This window comes from Bombina bombina, chromosome 10 (assembly GCF_027579735.1).
Source record: "Bombina bombina isolate aBomBom1 chromosome 10, aBomBom1.pri, whole genome shotgun sequence".
In the NCBI taxonomy this organism is placed as follows: domain Eukaryota; kingdom Metazoa; phylum Chordata; class Amphibia; order Anura; family Bombinatoridae; genus Bombina; species Bombina bombina.
In genome coordinates, this window is record NC_069508.1 from 53,045,689 (window position 1) to 53,069,396 (window position 23,708).

Below are 23,708 nucleotides of genomic sequence, written 5' to 3' on the forward strand. Positions count from 1 at the left end.
AAATTCTCATTTGGCAGCAAATACAAATGAAACTAAAGTGTAATCACTATAAGTTAACTTGTATTTGTTTCTAATTTATCATTTAGTACAAAAAAGTTATATATAAATACCATGATGTGTGTGGGTGAGAGGACCTTGACGTGGTACCTGAGCTTGTCCCATTTGGCCAGATGCGGTGACTAACCTTTCCATTTTTGCTTTTAAATCTTAGCTGAGATCTTGTAAGTGAGTGCTGGGTTTTCTCTGTGTGTTGTATTAATTTGTTTTGTAATTTTCCCTATGGTTCTTGCACCCAGACCTGTCTGGGGTTAACTGCTTGTGGCTCTGGGGACAGCACAGCTTCCTGTGAGTGCCAGTGGCACCCAGGGCTGAGCATGTTGCAGGGTCATAGGATGTGTACCCGGTCCGGTATGAGAGTGCAGTTCCCTTCCGTGTTTTGTATATGTCTAGGGTGATTACATATTCCTGTGCACCCTTTTTTTGTTTTCAGTTTGTTTGGATTTGAAAGCTTGCATTGTGTGGCTGTGTTAGGGTCTCAGGTATTGGAGAGGACCTTGACGTGGTACCTGAGCTTGTCCCATTTGGCCAGATGCGGTGACTAACCTTTCCATTTTTGCTTTTAAATCTTAGCTGAGAGCTTGTGAGTGCTGGGTTTTCTCTGTGTGTTGTATTAATTTGTTTTGTAATTTTCCCTATGGTTCTTGCACCCAGACCTGTCTGGGGTTAACTGCTTGTGGCTCTGGGGACAGCACAGCTTCCTGTGAGTGCCAGTGGCACCCAGGGCTGAGCATGTTGCAGGGTCATAGGATGTGTACCCGGTCCGGGAAGAGAGTGCAGTTCACTTCCGTGTTTTGTATATGTCTAGGGTGATTACATATTCCTGTGCACCCTTTTTTTGTTTTCAGTTTGTTTGGATTTGAAAGCTTGCATTGTGTGGCTGTGTTAGGGTCTCAGGTATTGGAGAGGACCTTGACGTGGTACCTGAGCTTGTCCCATTTGGCCAGATGCGGTGACTAACCTTTCCATTTTTGCTTTTAAATCTTAGCTGAGAGCTTGTGAGTGCTGGGTTTTCTCTGTGTGTTGTATTAATTTGTTTTGTAATTTTCCCTATGGTTCTTGCACCCAGACCTGTCTGGGGTTAACTGCTTGTGGCTCTGGGGACAGCACAGCTTCCTGTGAGTGCCAGTGGCACCCAGGGCTGAGCATGTTGCAGGGTCATAGGATGTGTACCCGGTCCGGTATGAGAGTGCAGTTCCCTTCCGTGTTTTGTATATGTCTAGGGTGATTACATATTCCTGTGCACCCTTTTTTTGTTTTCAGTTTGTTTGGATTTGAAAGCTTGCATTGTGTGGCTGTGTTAGGGTCTCAGGTATTGGAGAGGACCTTGACGTGGTACCTGAGCTTGTCCCATTTGGCCAGATGCGGTGACTAACCTTTCCATTTTTGCTTTTAAATCTTATCTGAGAGCTTGTAAGTGAGTGCTGGGTTTTCTCTGTGTGTTGTATATATATATATATATATATATATATATATATAGTGATCTCAATAAAAACAATATAAAATTATAACAATATGATTAAAAGTCCTTAATGTGCACTTAAAATCTGCATACGTTAGGCAATCTTCTTATGAAATAACCGGCATATTAAGTATCTTGTTCAAGGTGTTGGTCCACCTCTTCTATGAACCCTTTGTAATCAAACAACACAAGGGCGCCACAGAAATTGTTATGCAGAGTATAATCCTAATTTGTTAAAGTTACACAGAAACATTCAAATCACAGGTAGAAATCTCAAATACCCAGCTGTATGCAAAACCTAACTGCATTAACATAGAAAATATACATAGGGGCAGATTTAACAAGGGCCAAATTCCCCCTGATCCCCTGTTTCCCCCTGTTGAAACAGCAGTTAAAAAGCAGCAGTCTTAAGACCGCTGCTCGTTAACTAGTCTGTCGCCTCTGAGGCGACGGACAGCAATCAACCGATCGGATTTGATCATGCTGATTGACACCCCCTGCTAGCAGCCGATTGGACGCAAATCTACAGGGGGCGGCATTGCACAAGCAGTTCACCAGATTGCTTGTGCAATGTTAAATGCAGACAGCATATTACTGTCGGCATTTAGCGCTGTCGGGCGGACATGATTTGCTACATTGAATCATGTCCGCCCCCATTTGATAATATGGTCCCATAGTGTAAAGCTGAACTATAATACAACTTTAAGGACAAAATATAAAGTCTAAATACAAAACACAAAGTGTAAATGTTACAAAACTCTCATGTACTATATTGCACTGGGCTTGTCTTTCCTTCACACCCAGAAAAAGCCGGGAACACCTCTTGCAGAGACATAGCAAACAATTTTGTTTTTCTAGAATCTTGTTAGGGGTTTCCCAATACTTGATGATCATTTTAGATAAACTCATCTGAGCAGAGAGATATAGAAAATAGGACCCTTGATGTTTCCATATACTGTTTTGTCTACACAGCACTGCCCATATGCCAGTGAGTAATGTTGCACAAATCATGAAAAAGTTGTGCTGTGTCCCTGAGAACATTCCTTGGTCTTAGTACATTCTTACATGGTTTACAATAAGAGAATTTTTTTTTATTTTTTTTACCCTGGCATTCTGCAGACTGTTATGTGTTTAATGTGAAAACTTCTGTGTCCCAGTGCTTGGAACTACTTTTAAAATGAATGTAATATATGAGACATGTGGACACACAAAAAAATTATTTTGGATGAATAGCTCATCACGAAAACAAACAATTCTTTGTCCTATATCTGGCCATGTTAACAAAAATGTGTTCAGTTGCAAATCTTAATGGTAGCAGACAAACAGCTGCTGAATCTTAAATAAATTTAAAGGGACAGTAAAGTTAAAATTATATATTCATGATTAAGACAGAGCATAAAATTTTAAGCAACTTTCCTATTTACTTCTTGTATGTAATTTGCTTTATACTCGATATAATTTGTTGAAAAGCATTGCTGCTCCTTCAAAAAAGGATACAAAGAGAATGAAGCAAAATTGATAAAGGGGTTGGTTGGAAGGTTGTTTAACTCCTTAACTGCTGAGCCATTCCCATCCCTGCACTGATCTGTTTTGGAGTTTTTGGATGCTGCTCACATTTAAGCCCTTCTTTTAAGATTCCAGATATACCATTGTTTTGTTTATATATACTGACATGTAAGAACTTTAAATCAAAAATGTGTGAAAAATGTATATTTTAATTAAAACTTTAATAAACAAAGGTTGTAAAAAAATGTGTGTGTTTTATGTTTTTTTTTCTAAACAATGTATTTAAATAAGAAGGGATTATACTCATAGAAATAATGCCCTTTGCATATTGTTTTTTAACTTTGATTTGCACATAGGGACTCCCATGAGCCTTTACTTAAATAAATGCACATTTATTAATCTTAAGTGATTAGTTTTACCACAGTGATCACCTGGCTACTAAAACCTATGGCCTAGATTTAGAGTTTGGCGTTAGCCGTGAAAACCAGCGTTAGAGGCTCCTAACGCTGGTTTTAGGCTACCGCCGGTATTTGGAGACACTCAAAATAGGGTCTAACGCTCACTTTCCAGCCGCGACTTTTCCATACCGCAGATCCCCTTACGTAAATTGCGTATCCTATCTTTTCAATGGGATTTCTCTAACTCCGGTATTTAGAGTCGTTTCTGAAGTGAGCGTTAGACATCTAACGACAAAACTCCAGCCGCAGGAAAAAAGTCAGTAGTTAAGAGCTTTCTGGGCTAACGCCGGTTTATAAAGCTCTTAACTACTGTGCTCTAAAGTACACTAACACCCATAAACTACCTATGTACCCCTAAACCGAGGTCCCCCCACATCGCCGACACTCGGAAATTTTTTTTTAACCCCTAATCTGCCGACCGCCACCTACGTTATCCTTATGTACCCCTAATCTGCTGCCCCTAACCCCGCCGACCCCTGTATTATATTTATTAACCCCTAATCTGCCCCCTCAACGTCGCCTCCACCTGCCTACACTTATTAACCCCTAATCTGCCGCTCCGTAAACCGCCGCTACTTACATTATCCCTATGTACCCCTAATCTGCTGCCCCTAACACCGCCGACCCCTATATTATATTTATTAACCCCTAATCTGCCCCCCACAACGTCGCCTCCACCTGCCTACACTTCTTAACCCCTAATCTGCCGACCGGACCTGAGCGCTACTATAATAAAGTTATTAACCCCTAATCCGCCTCACTAACCCTATCATAAATAGTAATAACCCCTAATCTGCCCTCCCTAACATCGCCGACACCTAACTTCAATTATTAACCCCTAATCTGCCGACCGAATCTCGCCGCTATTCTAATAAATGTATTAACCCCTAAAGCTAAGTCTAATCCTAATACTAACACCCCCCTAAGTTAAATATAATTTAAATCTAACGAAATTAATTATCTCTTATTAAATAAATTATTCCTATTTAAAGCTAAATACTTACCTGTAAAATAAATCCTAATATAGCTTCAATATCAATTATAATTATATTATAGCTATTTTAGGATTTATATTTATTTTACAGGTAACTTTGTATTTATTTTAACCAGGTACAATAGCTATTAAATAGTTAAGAACTATTTAATAGCTAAAATAGTTAAAATAATTACAAATTTACCTGTAAAATAAATCCTAACCTAAGTTACAAATAAACCTAACACTAGACTATCAATAAATTAATTAAATAAACTACCTACAATTACCTACAATTAACCTAACACTACACTATCAATAAATGAATTAAATACAATTGCTACAAAGAAATACAATTAAATAAACTAGCTAAAGTACAAAAAATAAAAAAGAACTAAGTTACAAAAAATAAAAAAATATTTACAAACATTAGAAATATATTACAACAATTTTAAACTAATTACACCTACTCTAAGCCCCCTAATAAAATAACAAAGCCCCCCAAAATAAAAAAAATGCCCTACCCTATTCTAAATTACTAAAGTTCAAAGCTCTTTTACCTTACCAGCCCTGAACAGGGCCCTTTGCGGGGCATGCCCCAAGAAGTTCAGCTCTTTTGCCTGTAAAAGAAAAAATACAATACCCCCCCCAACATTACAACCCACCACCCACATACCCCTAATCTAACCCAAACCCCCCTTAAATAAACCTAACACTAAGCCCCTGAAGATCATCCTACCTTGTCTTCACCATACCAGGTTCACCGATTGGTCCAGAAGAGCTCCTCCGATGTCCTGATCCAAGCCCAAGCGGGGGGCTGAAGAGGTCCATGATCCGGCTGAAGTCTTCATCCAAGCGGGCCAGAAGAGGTCTTCCATCCGATTGAAGTCTTCATCCATGCGGCATCCATCCGGAGCGAAGCGGCAGCATCCTGAAGACCTCCACTGCGGAACATCCATCCTGGCCGACGACTGAACGACGAATGGCGGTTCCTTTAAATGACGTCATCCAAGATGGCGTCCCTCGAATTCCGATTGGCTGATAGGATTCTATCAGCCAATCGGAATTAAGGTAGGAATATTCTGATTGGCTGATGGAATCAGCCAATCAGAATCAAGTTCAATCCGATTGGCTGATCCGATCAGCCAATCAGATTGAGCTCGCATTCTATTGGCTGATCGGAACATTCCTACCTTAATTCCGATTGGCTTATAGAATCCTATCAGCCAATCGGAATTCGAGGGACGCCATCTTGGATGGCGTCATTTAAAGGAACCGTCATTCGTCGTTCAGTCGTCGGCCAGGATGGATGTTCCGCGGTGGAGGTCTTCAGGATGCTGCCGCTTTGCTCCGGATGGATGCCGCTTGGATGAAGACTTCAATCGGATGGAAGACCTCTTCTGGCCCGCTTGGATGAAGACTTCAGCCGGATCATGGACCTCTTCAGCCCCCCGCTTGGGCTTGGATCAGGACATCGGAGGAGCTCTTCTGGACCGATCGGTGAACCTGGTATGGTGAAGACAAGGTAGGATGATCTTCAGGGGCTTAGTGTTAGGTTTATTTAAGGGGGGTTTGGGTTAGATTAGGGGTATGTGGGTGGTGGGTTGTAATGTTGGGGGGGGGGGTATTGTATTTTTTCTTTTACAGGCAAAAGAGCTGAACTTCTTGGGGCATGCCCCGCAAAGGGCCCTGTTCAGGGCTGGTAAGGTAAAAGAGCTTTGAACTTTAGTAATTTAGAATAGGGTAGGGCATTTTTTTAATTTGGGGGGCTTTGTTATTTTATTAGGGGGCTTAGAGTAGGTGTAATTAGTTTAAAATTGTTGTAATATATTTCTAATGTTTGTAAATATCTTTTTATTTTTTGTAACTTAGTTCTTTTTTATTTTTTGTACTTTAGCTAGTTTATTTAATTGTATTTCTTTGTAGCAATTGTATTTAATTCATTTATTGATAGTGTAGTGTTAGGTTAATTGTAGGTAATTGTAGGTAGTTTATTTAATTAATTTATTGATAGTCTAGTGTTAGGTTTATTTGTAACTTAGGTTAGGATTTATTTTACAGGTAAATTTGTAATTATTTTAACTATTTTAGCTATTAAATAGTTCTTAACTATTTAATAGCTATTGTACCTGGTTAAAATAAATACAAAGTTACCTGTAAAATAAATATAAATTCTAAAATAGCTATAATATAATTATAATTTATATTGTAGCTATATTAGGATTTATTTTACAGGTAAGTATTTAGCTTTAAATTGGAATAAATTATTTAATAAGAGATAATTAATTTCGTTAGATGTAAATTATATTTAAATTAGGGGGGTGTTAGTGTTAGGGTTAGACTTAGCTTTAGGGGTTAATACATTTATTAGAATAGCGGCGAGATTCGGTCGGCAGATTAGGGGTTAATAATTGAAGTTAGGTGTCGGCGATGTTAGGGAGGGCAGATTAGGGGTTAATACTATTTATGATAGGGTTAGTGAGGCGGATTAGGGGTTAATAACTTTATTATAGTAGCGCTCAGGTCCGGTCGGCAGATTAGGGGTTAATAAGTGTAGGCAGGTGGAGGCGACGTTGTGGGGGCCAGATTAGGGGTTAATAAATATAATATAGGGGTCGGCGGTGTTAGGGGCAGCAGATTAGGGGTACATAGGGATAATGTAAGTAGCGGCGGTTTATGGAGCGGCAGATTAGGGGTTAATAATAATATGCAGGGGTCAGCGATAGCGGGGGCGGCAGATTAGGGGTTAATAAGTGTAAGGTTAGGGGTTTTTAGACTCGGGGTACATGTTAGAGTGTTAGGTGCAGACGTAGGAAGGGTTACCGCATAGCAAACAATGGGGCTGCGTTAGGAGCTGAACGCGGCTTTTTTGCAGGTGTTTGTTTTTTTTTCAGCTCAAACAGCCCCGTTGTTTCCTATGGGAGAATCATGCACGAGCACGTTTTTGAGGCTGGCCGCGTCCGTAAGCAACTCTGGTATCGAGAGTTGAAGCTGCGTTAAAAATGCTCTACGCTCCTTTTTTGGAGCCTAACGCAGCCTTTATGTGGACTCTCGATACCAGAGTTATTTTTATGGTGCGGCCAGAAAAAAGCCGGCGCTAGTTTTTCGGGTCGTTACCGACAAAACTCCAAATCTAGGCCTATATATGGGCTTTTTAAAAAAAAAAAAAAAAAAAAGAGTTGCCTTTGCGCTTTAAAACAAGGGACCTCATAAAAAAAAAAACATAATTTAAAAAACAAGGTTGCAAACAATGGTGTTTTTTTTTTACTTATAGTAAGTACAAAAAGAGGTTATCCTCAAATAAATTAGGGCCTCTGGGTATATTTATATATCTTTGATGTGCACAAAGGGGCTCCCATGAGCCTATACTCAAATAAATGCACATGTATTCATGCTTGTGATTACTATTGCTATTATTAGTGATTAAAACCTATATTGGGGCTTTTTTTTAATGAGGGGCTTATTGGATATATAACAAGGGGTCACGGGAGTCTCTAGGCCTTTTATAGAGGTAAATATGTTAAAATATATATATATATATATATATATATATATATATTAGTTAAGAGCTGAGCCCGATACGCGTATCACCTGGAGAGACAGGGAGAGACGTTTAAAGCATTCGCTGATTACAACTACACATCCAGAAGACACAGAAACCTCACCAGCATGTGTTTTTTTTTGGACAGTGTAACGGATCATAGTGGTCTATACCGCCGGGAGGTAATATTTATCCATGTAAAAAATTTGATAAAATTGAACCAGAGAGACAGAAAGATTGTGTTCACTGATGCTCCGGGGACTAGTTTCTATTACAATATACAATGGAATGGATGTGTAATGTGGGCAAGCCCTTTGGATATTATTATAAAAAAAGTTTTTTGTACGGCAGATATCAATCCTTAAAGGGACATTGTACACCAAATTTTCCTTTGCATAAATGTTTTGTAGATTATCCATTTATATAGCCCATCTGGGAGTGTTTTTGTAAAAATGTATAGTTTTGCTTTTTTTTTTTTTAATAAAATGATGCTGATTTTAAGACTCCTAACCCAGCCCCAAAGTTTTAGATGTATACTGATGTATACAGACTTCAGATTGCTTCTGTTTGTATAATAGGTCTTTTCATATGCAGGGGAGGGGGGAAAGCTTGCTCTTAGCCCCTTTCAGTGGGTGTCCCTGCCTAACCTCATAAACAGTGCTAAATTAGGAACATCTAGTTAAGTTTTTAAAAGGTTTTATACAGGATTTTTATATCAGTATCTGTGCAATTTATTCTTCAAAGTAGTGTCTATTACATGCAGTTAAATTAAAACTGGTGTACACTGTCCCTTTAAGAGCTGCTTTGCAGCAATTGTGGAAGTTTGTATGTCAGATATTAACCCAAAAGTGTTGCTAAATATTAAAGGGACACTGTACCCAAAATTTTTCTTTCGTGATTCAGATTGAGCATGAAATTTTAAGCAACTTTCTAATTTACTCCTATTATCAAATTTTCTTCATTCTCTTGGTATCTTTATTTGAAATGCAAGAATGTAAGTTTAGATGCCGGCCCATTTTTGGTGAACAACCTGGGTTGTCCTTGCTGATTGGTGGATAAATCCATCCACCAATAAAAAAGTGCTGTCCAGAGTACTGAAACCAAAAACAAGCTTAGATGCCTTCTTTTTCAAATAATGATAGCAAGAGAACGAAGAAAAATTGATAATAGGAGTAAATTAGAAAGTTGCTTAAAATTGCATGCGCTTTCTGAGTTACAAAAGAAAAAATTTGGGTACAGTGTCCCTTTAAGCAGCGGTAACATACACAAAAGATTATGAATGTGTAATATAAATATTGATTACTAGTCGATAAGCCTGCCCAGAGGGCATTCTAATTATTTTTTAAACAACAGATGTAGAAACAACCTATTTTGTAACTTTTCTTTTATATAAATATTTAAGCTACAGGTGTAGCAATACTATAATTTTAATGGATTACTGTCTTTAAACCCCTAAACCGCACATCGCAATAAACCTAATTACCCTATTAACCCCTAAACCGCAAAACCCCCACATTGCAATAAACCTAATTACCCTATTAACCCCTAAAACGCAAAACCCCTACATCGCAATAAATCTATTTACCCTATTAACCCCTAAACCGCAATACCCCCACATTGCAATACACCTAATTACCCTATTAACCCCTAAACCACAATACCCCCACATTGCAATAAACCTAATTACCCTATTAACCTCTAAACCACAAAACCCCCACATCGCAATAAACCTTATTACCCTATTAACCCCTAAACTGCAAAAAAAACACATTGAAATACACCTAATTACCCTATTAACCCCTAAACCGTAAAACCCCCACATCACAATAAACCTAATTACCCTATTAACCCCTAAACCGCAAAACCCCTACGTCGCAATAAACCTATTTACCCTATTAACCCCTACATCACAATAAACTTATTTACCCTATTATCTCCTAAACCACAAAACCCCTACATTGCAAAAAACCTATTTACCCTATTAAACCCTAAACTGCAAAACCACTAAATCGCAATAAACCTATTTAACTTATTAACCCTTTAAACCGCCAAAACCCACAATGCAAATAACTATTTAAATAACTACGTACACTAAACTAACAACCCCTAACCTAACACCCCATTAAATAAACCCAAATTACCTAAACTAATACATTCTAAAGTAACAAAAAATAAAAAAAAATAAGTTTACAAAAATAAAAAAGGCTAACATTACAGAAAATAAAAAATCAAATTACCAAATTTAGCAAAATTAAACCTAATCCCTATGAAAATAAAAAAGACCCCCCAAAATAAAAACACCAACTACTCTAAGAATAAACTACCAGTTGCCCTTGAAAGGACTTTTTGCAGGGCATTGCCCCAAGATGATCAGCTCTTTTACAAAAAATATACAAAGTCCCACCTAACATTAAACCCCCCACCCCCCAAAATAAAAGAACCTAACACTAAAAAACCTAAACTACCCGTTGGCCTGAAAAGGGCATTTGTTTGGGCATTGCCCTTGAAAGGCTCTTTTACTGCCCATCCCTAATCTAAATAAAACAAACCCCCCCAAATAACCCTTTTTGGGGGAAGCAAAATTAAACTAAATGAATTTTGTCAGAAAAAAATGTACGGCTTATTTGAAATTCAGACAAATGGTTCGATGATCTAACGGTCTCTTGGCAGTATTTTTTTAAGAATGCTCATCAGTACTTTTATTTCCCTAGTGGAATTCTTTAAAGCCTGAAAACAGGTTGTCTCGCTAAGGGGCTTATACTGCATTTTTGTATGGGAACGAGATGCATACATTACAATAGTGCACAATAAAAATCTCAATTCATACAGAAAGTATAAATGAACCATTTGCTCAAAAATACAAAAGAAAACAATTGTACTGTTAAAATGCATGACAAATTGTAACAAAATTATTCACCAAAAATCGTATTTTATCAAAAATGTAAAATGTGTATGTAAATTAGAAAGGAATCAATTGCATTAATATGCACCACGTAAATAGTAATTTAAGTACACTGGATGTGCAAAAAACACATAGAAAATCAAACTTATAAGTACAAAATACAAAGCGTAATTGTTTTTATTGTAAATTGGCTGAAAATGGGCATTCCATAGGCGTGTAGGAAATGTCTCTCAAATCCCAGCGTAATTATCTAAACAATTCCGCCCTACAGATCTCACCATTTTTTCTCACATTTTTCAAAATACTCAAAATCTAAGCATACTAAAATAACAGAATTTAGAGGTACATTTTGATTCGTATTAGGCGTAATATTGAAGTTTAAATATACGCTGGGTTCACCCTGTGTAATTTGTCTTTTATTGCTAACTTTTACATAAATGAAAGGGACATCCCCTTTTCTTTGATAATTACCAAAGAAAGGTTAAACTTAATTTTTCATGTTTTTTTTTTTTTAAACTATTTATCATTGGGTTCTTCTAAGTGCTTTTGCATTGTCTTTTTATTTAATATTCATTGGCTATTCAATTCTTCTGTATATTATGGTCTTTTTACACTCTATCTGAATCATGAACGTTTGATTTTTACATCTATGGTGTGAGAATTTGTGAAATGTATTCATATGCAATGGTAAAAAAAAATATTACTACTGTTTATCAACCAGAGGAAAAAGTTACTAGTTCACACAATTTTAAATAAAGATAAAAAAAAAGCTTAACATTTTACCTCTCTGCTAAAAAATTTTACTAGTAAATTTCCTAAAAAAAATAAATAATTTTTAGAATGTTTGAAACTCAGAAAAACTGAAAACAATCTTAGAGTGCACAGTAGAGAGTTCAACAAAATAGGAGGAGAAACGAAAAAGCCCCGAAGACTGAGTTGAGAAGATATGGGAAATAAAGACAGAAAGTACTATTAACAGAAAAGAGATTCACTAATTACTTACACTCTGTTGCATAGTCTTTGAATTTCCAGAACAGATTGACTTTGAAATTCATCTAGAAATAATATAAAAAAATGCTCTAATATTCACAATTAATCAAATAAATTAATTTGTTATATGTATACTATTTAATTGAAAGACATTACTACAATTAGAGTAAATAGTTATGCAAAATTATATTATATATTCAATATGGCATACATTATATTTCTTTCTATGACATTTAAAAGCTTTCTTCTTAATCATATTAAATATTCATAGATGGTATATAGGAGTTTTTAGTAAATTTCAGTAAGCATCCTCAGAACTATAACCAGGTTAACTAGCTCTCAAACTGTTGTATTTGCAGTACTCTAAGGTTCAATTATTCTTATATGGCTGTTATCTCAGCCACATACTGTGTTCGCTGCAATTATGTTCCAACCTTTTGTTAATTATATTTTAATAGAAAAAAATGATAGTTCCAAACCTTCTTCTTACATTAGTTTGTTTCCAGTAACCTTTAGATTGACCACTGGAGGTGATAGGTATAGAAGCTGTTCATAAATTTTAGTGGCCCAATTTTTTGTACATGAAATGCTTATTTAATACCCCCAAGAAGAAGTATTGTGATCCATCCAAAGACTGTTAGATATACAAGCCATGAATTAAAAAAAAAAGAAGAAACTTGTATTGTGCTATCTAAAAGGACACTGCTCATTTGAAAGAGGAAATGTTCCTCTTTTAATTAAATGGTATAATGGGCATTTTATTTTTTAGAGGCACATAAACAGAACTATCCTACACGTCTTAATGCAATCTTGATGTATAACAGATTTAAAAACTGCCGTTTTTACAGTGTCTGTAGAAAGAGGTTTATGTGATCACCTCAGTTGAAAAAAATCATCTTCCGAATGAAGGGGTTATCTCCTTCTCTAAGTTTTACAAAGCTGTGTTAATAGCTCTTTTACTGTCTTCTCCCCAGGATCAAATTCAAGACGTATACCTCATTTACCACATCTTACCTCCCTTCTGTGGACAGAAGGGGAAGTAAAAATAGCTGGTACCTAAAGATGGTAAGCAGGATGGCAGCAGTAAAAAAATGTATGCCAAGTGGAATAAGAATTTAGAAGTAAGCCAAGCCAAATGACCTGTAGTAAGAAGTTAGCAAATGTTAGTCTTAAAAATGGAATCCAGTTAAATTTGGATTTCACTGTCACTGCAGAGTTAAAGGGACACTGAACCCATTTTTTTTTCTTTTGTGATTCAGATAGAGCATGCAATTTTAAGCAACTTTCTAATGTACTCTTATTATCAAATTTTCTTCATTCTCTTGGCGTCTTTATTTGAAATGCTAAATGTAAGTTTAGATGCCAGCCCATTTTTGGTGAACAACCTGGGTTGTTCTTGCTGATTGGTGGATGCATTCACTCACCAATAAACAAGCTCTGTCTAGGGTTCTGAACCAAAAAAAATAGTTTAGATGCCTTGTTTTTCAAATAAAGATAGCAAGAGAATGAAGAAAAAGTGATAAATGGAGTAAATTAGAAAGTTGCTTAAAATTGCATCTGAATCACAAGAGAAAAAAAATTGGGTTCAGTGTCCCTTTAAGGATCTTCTCTTTGTAAACATTGTTAGTTCTACACTGGATCCACATGCTAGGGTTTATAGTAAATATAACCAAACCAAGATCCTAGGTCAAAACTTGAATCTTACCAACAAGTTCGAGCAGTAGGGGACATAAATATAGATGGTACCTGAAGATGGTTAGCAGGATGTCAGCAAGTAATAAATTGTATGCCAAGTGAAATAACAAATGAAAAGTCAGCCAAGCCAAATGTCATGCACAGTAAGCAGTTACCAAATGTCTTAACAATTAGTACAAAAAAACAAAAGAGCATTAATGGGAAAAAGCAAAAGCCATACACTAGAGATTGGGGTAAAGCAGAAGCCTGAAGGTAAGTCTAAAGCCAGAGAAGGGGTTCACAAACAATATCATACTGTCATTGAAGGTGCACCTACACAACAAGGGCACCAGGATGCTGGCATTAATGCCTATAAAGGAAAATGTACCACAAACGCATTGCAACAATAATGGCAATATGTGTAACACATCATACATAGAGGCCTATTTATCAAAGCGTCAACTATGTTGCATTCTCAGGCGTCAATACGCTCGCCAAACATTGTGGCCGCAGATCTGAATAAGATCTCCTTATTTATCAAAAAAGCCGCCAAAAACACGCGCGTCAAGTACGGTGCGAAGAGCATCGGACTGGTGTTAACTAACAGTCATCAATGTCGCGGCTATTCGTGCTTTTCCCAACTTTATTTATACCATTTAAATACTGTCCATGAACAAGCACATTTTTCTTTAGCACATTATTGTATATAGTGTAAATGTATTCTTTTTCTGAGCAGGACTAATTGCAAATATAGTATTAGCCACATATCTGGTGCAAAGTGGAGAGTGAATTATTAGAATTTTTCTTTAAGATTGGACATACATATTTTTTAGTATGTAAACACACACACATATATATGTGTGTGTGTTTGGTTATGTCAGAAATCTTTTGCAAACATATTTACATTTCCCAAAGTTCATATTTTTGTTCTAAACAATGTTGTCATATCTCTGTGTTTATTTAAACGACTATATGTATATATTGTAAATGTATTATTATTCTGAGCAGGAATAATTTTGAATATAAAATGTAATCAGAGTATCATATGTACTGTATTTATTTGAAATCTATGGCTATTTTAAGGATAGGAAAGTGAAAATGTAAGTTGCACTAGTGGGAGCTAGCTTCAAATTGGTGCCTGCACACATTTGTCTCTTGTGATTGGCTAAATAGATGTGTTCATCTATCTGCCAGTAGTGCAATGCTTTTCCTTCAGCAAAGGATAACAAGAGAATGAAGCAACTTTGATAATAGAAGTAAATTGGAAAGTTGTTTAAAATTGTGTTTTATCCAAATCTTGAAATAATATTTTGGGTTTTCTGACCCGTTAAGAGCTAGGCCAGGTTTCTCTCTGCACCTGTCTTACCCCTCCTGATTGCAATCTATTTTTAAAAACCACCCCTTCACATGTGTTTTAAAATGGCCTGGCATATAAGATGACATTTCTTACTAAAAAAGAAATTCAAGAGAAGGATGAAATACACTGAACATATCATGACAGTAAAGAGGTGAATTTAATTTCTACTGTATCTGAATCATGACAGTTTAAAGTTAGGTGGGCTATCCCTTTGAGCTATCAGCTTAAGATTTTATTGAAACAAACATCAATTTGAATTTTAAAATCCTTGTCTAATGTTTATCTTTAATACTAATTTCCCATATACATACTTTCAAAGTATAATACACAATGTAACAAATGGCATTTACAAGATCTGATGAGCGATCAATGACAGAAGTATCAAGCAATTTGATTCGTTAGTGATAGTTTATAATGTATATTTGAATCAGATTGGCTGATGTCATAAATCATGTGATTATGCATATTCCAATCAAAAGTGGTGGAAAAATTTATTAGTGTGTGGGTTATTTAGGATTTTGCATCATAATTGGTGTGAAAAAAATGTTGATTCAAATATGGAGCGAAGTGGAGAGCGAGACTTGTATTACATGGCTTAAACATGGTGCACATAGATTTTTCAAACAAATAAAAAGGAAGTTAGCTATATTATGTTGTGTATTTATTTCATTTTTATCTCTATATCTATTTGTGCGACAAGTTTGGGGCAAAACTTTGCACCAAATATGTAGAAATAATATTGTCCCCTTGATTTGTAATAAGAGACAAAGTTGTAGTATAATCCATCTGTAGTAATGTATTTTTCATTTTTATACCTATATCTACTAGTGCACCAAATGTGTAGCAATAATATTGTTTGATTTTTGAAGGGTATACATATTTAATAGTTTGTAATTGACTTTTATTAGGTAATATGCTTCGTTGTCTTGCAGCATTGAACATAAAATTTCAGTGTTTTCCGACTCCCATTGAGTTCTATGGCATCCGCGACCTCAAGGCTGGCAGATTGATAACTAGGTATGCTGCGCTGGAAAAGACACGAGCATAACTGTTGGATTTTTGATAACTTCGTTAGAGCTTCAAATAGTGTCGAATAGGAAGGCGAACGAACACAATTCCGCTTGAATTCCACGGGTTTTCAACTCGCATCAATCTGCGTTGGATTGAGATCGCGGGATTGTATGTTACATCACAAATTTCAACATTTGACTATCTTGACACTTTGATAATTAAGGCGGATCAATCTCGTGACAATTACGACATGGGAATTCCAGCATATTTTCAGTTGACGCTTTGATAAATAGGCCTCATAGTCAGATTAAAAATGGCACCTAATTTGCAGGTAGGACATAAGAATACCAGGAGAACTCAAGAGGACAATAGAACTGGGTCCTGACCTGATATGTATAAAAAATATTGGTTACAAGTATGGTAAGCACTGGACATCACCTCTCTTGCAAATTAAATGTATCAATAAAATGCACTGGATCCTATTTCATGTATCTCCATTTAAATAAATCCTGCTCTCTGTGATTCATGACTGACCTCAGTTCACAGTATGTTCAATAATGCATGCTGTAATGGAGGAGAAAGTACTTTGGAATTCCTGTTTTACTATTGAAATGTTGCAGACAAAAAAATATGATTCAATGGGGCCAATGTATCAAGGGCCCCTGATGCCCATCTTAAGATCGCTGCTCCTTAACTCTCATACAATCAGGATGATTGACACCCCCTGCTAGCGGCCAATTGGCCGTAAATCTGCAGGGGGCGGCATTGCACAAGCAGTTCATCAGAACTGATTGTGCAATGTTAAATGCTGTCGGCATTCAGCGGTGTCTGTCAGACATGATCTGCTGAGCGGATCATGTCTGACAGACATTTGATAAATCTGCCCCAATGTGTTGGAGGACTAGGGTAGGGTTGGAAATATCAGTGAAAAATCAATTCTTGTTTGCTAGATAATGTGTACTGCAAAACAAGAGGTAATTTTAACAAATAAATGAACAAATGAATGCAAGTGACACAAAAATTTAGTTGAGTCATTCATGTGGTTAAAACAATTGATCAAAAGATAGGAAAGTCTTTTCTGCAGTTGGGAAAGGCTTCAAATGTACAGTTTTTACATTATTAAGTAGAGATCTAGAAATTGATCAAGTCATTTGATTGATACATGTGTCAACCATAAAGTGTTCTGATTTTGACTTTACTACTTGCATAAAATATTTTCCCATCATAAGTAAAGTAAATAAATGAAAATACGGGGGAGGGGGGTGGCAGGATCATTGTTTCAGAGACCCCAGACTACAGTTGTAGGTGCAAGGCCTGAAAACATTTTTAAGTTAGTCAGGAATCCCCACATTACATTTAAAATTAAATATCCAATAGGTTCATCACAATATCCAAATCTGGATATATCATTAGAGATTCTCTTACTCTGAAAAGAACAAGTTTAGATAAGAACTTGATATTTATTATACACATTTAAGAAAAGCACTTAATTGACTTTAGGTTCATGCATCTAGTCCAACATGAGTTTTTCAGCGTGCTCCCATAGAAATCTATTATATGAGGGATTTAGCTCACTCAGACTATCAAACATCCAGTTGTTAGTGTGCCCTAGACTTATGCTCGATTGCTAATATATAACTTTGAACTTGTAATGTCAGCACATAAAACAAAAGCTATTGATTTAACTTAAATGATGTTCGAACACAATAGCACTCATATTTTTGCACTACACTTGTAATCCAGCCCAAAATGTTTAATTATGCCTAGTAAAAAAATAAACAGACTTGTCTTGTCTTACACATTTTTATGATGAACAACACTTTCTCAAAAGACTCACACATAAAATATTTCACTTTTGTTCTTGAGAATTCTGACCCTAATGTGCTGCTGCTGGCTTGTAGCAGTAGCACAAACAACTCCTTTAACTTTATGGTTAATCTGCTGTCCAATTGCTCCTCTGCTGCACTGATGACGTCACTATATAATTATCTTGAAAAAGTGGTCCTGCGAGTGGCAAGATGTCTTTTATTGAAAGTAATGGAGCTAGTTGGAAAGAAAAACGTCTCAGTGTAGGGCAAAGTTAGCAGTGAGCAGGGGGCACACTTTAAAAAGTGATTACTGCAGCCAAAATAAATCACATTTTGTTGCTTTTTGCGTATAGCTTCTAATTATCGCCTATATTTTCATATATGCATGTGTTTTTTTGAGAGAAAATTTCATACACGCTCATGGGACACCCATGTTCAGCCAAATTTATGATAAAACATTAATTGCACTTTATATTTTGTACTTTTAAGTACACATTGTTGTGTGTTAAAATTACAATTTACGCTGTGGATATTTCATACAATTTATTCCTGTGTAATTTACATACAATTTTTTTATTTTTGATAAAATACAATTTTTGGCAAACAATTTTGATACGATTTTTGATGCACTTTTATACAATTTTTTCCAGCGTATTTATGTGTAAATGGTTTCATTATTCATTCTTTATGATTTTTAAATTAAGATTTGACTTGTGCATTTTTGTAATGTATACATTTCCTTCTCACACAAAAATGCAGTATACAACCCTTTATGAGACTCCCTGTTTTCATGGTAAAAAGTGACTTTATAGAATTCAACCAGGGAATTAGAAGTACTGGTGAGCGTTCTTATAGATTCTCACTAGCCCAGAGGCCTTTAGATAATAGTCCCAAAAGAGCTTCTTGAATTATCTTGTAGTGTGTTAGAGAATGGGTATGAGCTTTACCCATATTGGGCTGGACTATGAGTGTTGTTCTAACTGTGGCGTGCGAGCGAAAAGGGGTTTATCACGGCTCTTTGAATGCATCGGAAGTATCATGCATATTACAAGTTGAAATTAAACGCATGTCGGTTTAGCACGACTTTAGATTCCTAGTTAACTGTTAAAAAATTGCACTAAACACATCAAAATTATATTTAAAAGTACAGTTACACTCATAATAACACTATCGAATATTTTTTTTTAAAATCAATTGCAAATGCATAACAAGCTATAAGGGATCAAATATATGAGGTCTCAGGTGTCAGGAAATAAAGGGCTGAAAGAGGACTTTAACATAGAGATACATACATATACATGTCTAAATATGTGTATGTATATATATATATATATATATATATATATATATATATGTGTGTGTGTGTGTACATATATATTTGTGAATTAATATGTGTATATATGTATTTACAGACATATACACATATAAACTCGTAAATACATATGTATACATATGTACTGCAAACATTTCTCATTCCAATATTCTTCACATAGTGGAATGTGTTCCAATTATTTTTAAATATATATATATATATATATATATATATTTGTATAAATAGATAAATAAATATTTTAACAAAAAAGCATCAGATATATTTAGAAATCTGTATTTAAGAATAAATAGAACATATTTGTATATATGAAGAACATTGGAATGAGAAATATAACTATTGAGAAAACGTGATTGGGAGTGTTCGACTTGTTAGGTGTAATTTTTTTCCACCTTTTGCGCTCCATTGAAGTCTATGGGGGAATAACTTCCGGGTGTGATATTCGAAGTTCGGCTTTTTGAAAGCATTGGTTTAGCGCTAGTGCGAAAACGTTTTACTTCAATCGTGTAATACTCGCGATACCCGACATATGCAACAAGTTTAATTCTAGCAGAGTTAAAGGGACATTTCAGCCAAAAATTAAATGCACATAGATGAATGAAATCTTTGAATAGAAACATTTGCAATATACATGTATTGGCTTCTAGTAAAAGCTATTACTGTTTTAGTACTATCATTTTTATCAACACGTGCATGTGAAGCATAGCTAGATATTTACAGTGCACCAGCCTTTTAAATACTGCAGCTGTTCAGAGAACGCCAGTGGGAATTGTATCATGTCAGTAATTAACAAAGTGTGAGTCGTTACCAGATAGTACAAGCACCTTAGGCTCTCTGTGCAAGTGTTGTGTTTAAAATGCTGGTGCACTGTGCATACTTTAATACGCTTTTAAAACAGCAATAGCTTTTATTACAAGCATTTTTGCAAATACATGTATATTAAAAAAATGCTTCTATTCAAAACTGAAATGCATCCAAAGTGTGGATTCCAATTTTAGCTGTTTGTTCCTTTAATGTGTGAGCAGGAGCGCAAATTACCTCTCCACTCATAATCTGGCGCATTAAAAGCAATGTCTTCAACATTCCATGCAGCATATAACTGTTGCTACATCTTTTTTACATCTCTACATTTTTTCTGACACCATTGTGCATCTCCTAACTATTATGAGAAGACCTTTATAATCACAGAAAAATAATAAAAGTACATTTTAATTTAAAATATTTATTGTCAAAGAGACTACAATATATTTGTTATGTGTGTTGATTGGATGAGACCATATTCCTTTTCATGCGCTTGGGATGTACATAGAAGAAACTTAAAAAAGGTAACTGCATTTGTTGCTAAGATTTATGTTTTCATTTTACAATCTAATAGTCAAGTCACATAGTTGTGCAGTATAAGTTTGTACTAGAGCAGGGTATAGTAAATTTGTATGTTGGAGCAATAAATATTATTCTATTCCACCAAAGATTTAGAGGTTGTTAGAAATTATTAGGATTAAAGGAACATATAAGAGTAATAATAACATTTCTCCGGCTCATTAGATCATTTTATTATAGCATGAATGTTCATTGGTAATTTTGTATTTAACCCTTTCGAGTCTGGGCTAAAGTGCCTACATCGGAACAACTGTTCCGATGTAGACAAATTGAAACCACGCGATCGTGCACACGATCACGAGATTTCAATTATTGGATTGCGTCTGAGGGGCATCCCTACAACCCTAGGAACGCCCCCAAGACCGCAATCAAGTCCTGAGAGCACAGAAGGCTTCAGGACAGCCATTAGCTATGACGTTCTATTCCGTCATAACGGCTTTAAAGCCCAGTCTAATTATGACGGAATAGAACGGCATACCGGCTTTAAAAGGTTAAAGGGACATGAAACACAAAATAGTTATATTATGGTTCAGACAGATCATACAATTTTATACCAATAGCACAAGGCAAATTAGATAATTCAAGCAAATTGGACAGTTGTTTAAAATGACATGCTCAGGGGTAGATTTATCATAGTGCGAGTGGACATGAGACGATGTAGTGTATCATGTCCGCTGCACATCTATAAATGCTGACAGCATACACTGTCAGCATTTATCATTGCACCAGCAGTTCTTGTGAACTGCTGGTGCAATGCCGCCCCCTGCAGATTCGCGGCCATTGGCCACTAGCAGGGGATGTCAAACAAATCGATCGTATTTGATCGGGTTGACTTCTGTCCGCGGCCTCAGAGCAGGTGGACAAGTTATGGAGCAGCAGTCTTTAGACCGCTGTTTCATAACTTCTGTTTCCGGCGAACCTGAAGAGTCGCACGGAAACAGGGGCATCAAGCGCAATAAATCGGCCCTTCAATCTGAATCACGAAAGTTTAATTTTATTTTTAAGCAACTTTCTAATTACTCCTATTATCGAGTTTTTTTCATTCTCTTGCTATCTTTATTTAAAAATCAGGAATGTAAACTAAGGAGCTGGCACATTTTAGGTTCAGCACCCTGGATAGCGCTTGCTTATTGGTGGCTAAATGTAGTCACCAATAAGCAAGCGCTATCCTAGGTGCTAAACCTAAAAATGGGCCGGCTCCTAAGGTTTACATTCCTGTTTTTTTTTATAAAGATAGCAAGAGAACAAAGAAAAAGAATAGAAGTTTCCCTGCTTATTCGTTTGCTGTACTTTTCAGTTTTCATTTAGTTCAAAATGAAACAAAAATCAAATTTTTATTAAACATTTAAATTTGTTTTTGTTAAAACTAATATTAATGTTTCAAAGCTACAGGGGAAAAGTGTAGCTACAATACTTACCTTAATGTGCTTAAGTTGTATGGGTCAATTTAAGTGTTCACAGACACAGTACACAACACCTCCTACTCGCTGCAAGCCCCCTCCCACACTGCATATGTGCGTATGCCACTGTAAACAGTAATAACTGTTATTAGAAGCATCTTTGCTAATAGAAGTATATTGCAAAAGTGCTTCAATTTAAAATTGAAATGCGCCCATTCACATTTCAATTTAGACTTTTCTGTATCTTTAAAGGGACATGAAACGCTAAATTTTTCTTTCATGATTCAGAAAGAGAATACAATTTTAACAACTTTCTAATTTGTTTAATTCTTTAGATAACTTTTGTTGAAGAAATAGCAAAGCACATGGGTGAGCCAATCACATGAGGCATCTATATGCAGCTATCAATCAGCAGCTACTGAGCCTATTTAGATATGCTTTTAAACAAAGGATATCAAGAGAATAAAGAACATTAGATAATAGAAGTAAATTGGAAAGTTTTTTAAACTTGCATGCTCTTTCTTAATCATAAAAGAAAAAAAAAATGGGTTTCATGTTCCTTTAAATCTCTCCTAATATCTTTCCTTTATGGTTTTCCAGATCTGATTAAAACTCCTCTGCATCTTGAAATAAAGTATTTTAATCCCTTTGTGTGAGAATAATAAATAAATAGGTTTGGTTGTGAATATCATTATGGTCATGTGATTCATCTTTTTTAATATATACGAGATTTCATATAGTGAAACAACAAAACACAAGCATAATAATTGCTTCCTAATCCTCCTATAATCTTCTGATGAATCAAAGAAAGGTTAATGAATTTGTGTGAATTAAAATGGTATTTTGGGAAATAGAAATCCATTTAAATGCATTAGATAATTAGTAGAAATACATATTTTCTGTTGTCTCAATTTGATACTAATAGTTTCTGCATAAAATGTGAATAACGTACACAAAATAGAAACACATTATTAAAGAAAATAAATATTTAAGACTATTGAGGAAGAAATTGCTAATAGATCACTGCATTTTATGGAATTGGCAGTTGGGTGAATGTAATAGAGAAATAAAGGGGAGTTGGGTGTCCTCTAGAACTACTGGTTTTCAACAACGAGATACGGACGGAAGCAATATCAGCTACTTGGAGACCGGATGCTGTATATTATGTGGTGTTAAAGGCGCTTGTATTATTTATATCCTGTAAGTGCAACATGTTTATATACGCAGTGTTGATACATTAAACAACTTACCTTGAGTCGCGGCTGCGCTCTCTTTTCTTTTGTTTCCAGTATCGTTGTTGACTGAATGCTCCTCAGTGTTCAGTGAATTGGGAAGCAGCACCATGTACAGAGAGAGACAGGAGAGAGTCGTTGACAAGTGAAAGATAAAGTTTCTAACGACAACCAGATATACCATACTCCCTGAGTCATTAAGGTGATATAAAATAAGTTTATAAATTCTTACTGTTGGAATTAATGAGTATCTTGTACATCTTTATATGTTCTTAGAATTGATTTTCGCCTCAAAGCTATTTGCAAATGTGCATAATATAGGATTTTACTATTGAAATTAAGTAATAAGAGAAACAGTTTTTAACTAATTGCATTTATTGGTTGTAAGTTAGCGCCGCTTTGGGCAAAAGTATGTCACAAGATTATAACTCTTTGGATACAAGGAAGTACTCTGAGAGATCTTATGTACAAGTAATTCCAATGATAGATTAAGTAAGTGATCGGTTGTATACTAGGGAAACCTCCCAATCCACTAATGGTAAGTATCTTGGTTAAGGTAAAACAGTAATAGTTACTCGTATTATATGCAACCTTAGTCCAGAGCTGCTAAGTGCAAATACGAGGAAG